Here is a 1,299-nt window from a genome sequence, read left to right as displayed (position 1 = left end):
AAAGTAGAATCAAATACCTTATCTGATGTTACTTTAATGTCATTTTACACAATAAGTATTATAATGTAAGCCTTACTCTTTTCACTTAGTCTATTTTATGGTAGACAGCATAATTGTATTTTATAGCCTAGGCCTACTGTTTGCTTTATCACACCCAACATTCTAATTCTACACACATTTCTTTTGTGTGTGAGGTTAAATATATGATGTATAATTAAAAACGTATAACCAAATAGGTCTATCTATTGTAATAGTAATAAACAAAATACAATTTCCAGGTTCAAACCATCTTCCACTTCATGTAAGCGCTCTACTAGTTACGCCGACTTCAATTGAATCTCATTGTACGCAATAAGTATTATAATTGCGTACAATGAGATTCAAGCCTCACTCTTTTCATATATTCTATTTTACGACAACTAGCATAATTTTATTTTATAGGCTAAGCCTACTATATCATTTTTCACACACAACATTCTAATTCTCCATACATTTCTTTTATGTGTGAGGTTAAGTATATGATGTATAGTTAATTATTTATAACTAAATAGGCCTATAATGCTATATTCTAAATTAAATGTTAACTCAAACTTACCCAAAAATGTCAAGTCTGCTTAGAATTTGTTCGTGTAATATATGTGTTAACGATAAAATTACCGATTCGGTAGCAGACGATAAATGCGTATATGAATGAAAAATTGTCGTTTTGCGCACCTTCACGTGAGGGAAGTGTGAACTGCGCAGTGAACGCGGCGGAAAAACAAGCAAGCAAACAAACAGAGATTTTGAGTTTTATATATATATTATTTGCTTTCCAATTAGGGATGAGTTTACCAAACTCAAAATCTCATTATTCTGTGATATATAAAATCCATTAGGTCTGTAAATTTTATTAGATACATAAAAATAACTATAATTTCAGTTCGCATAATAATTACATAGATTTGTAGCAGAGGGCGCTTTAATAACATCACAAATCATACCTGGGATAGTTTTAATGTTACCTTTGTCGTCGTAGAGGTCATACGTGCGTATTAATATGCGCAGAACGCTAAAACTATACCTTCAAGTTTTAGCTCGTATTTACCAACTTAACAAATTTTATAGAAGTTATTTGAATGTTATAATTTTGGGGGCCTTTCCATTCTTGTGGGAAGGGTTTAGAAAATAGAATATTTTATGTAATGAAATTTATACTTTACTAGCATTTTCCCACTTCGTATATTTTATTCGTATTGTTGCGTCAGCGAGATCACGTGACTATTCTCACGCCCTCTGCTTTTTAGAACTATCCTGTAC

The sequence above is a fragment of the Limulus polyphemus genome, unplaced genomic scaffold, assembly GCF_000517525.1.
Source record: "Limulus polyphemus unplaced genomic scaffold, Limulus_polyphemus-2.1.2 Scaffold7404, whole genome shotgun sequence".
NCBI lineage: Eukaryota > Metazoa > Arthropoda > Merostomata > Xiphosura > Limulidae > Limulus > Limulus polyphemus.
Note: the sequence above shows the minus strand (reverse complement) of the source record.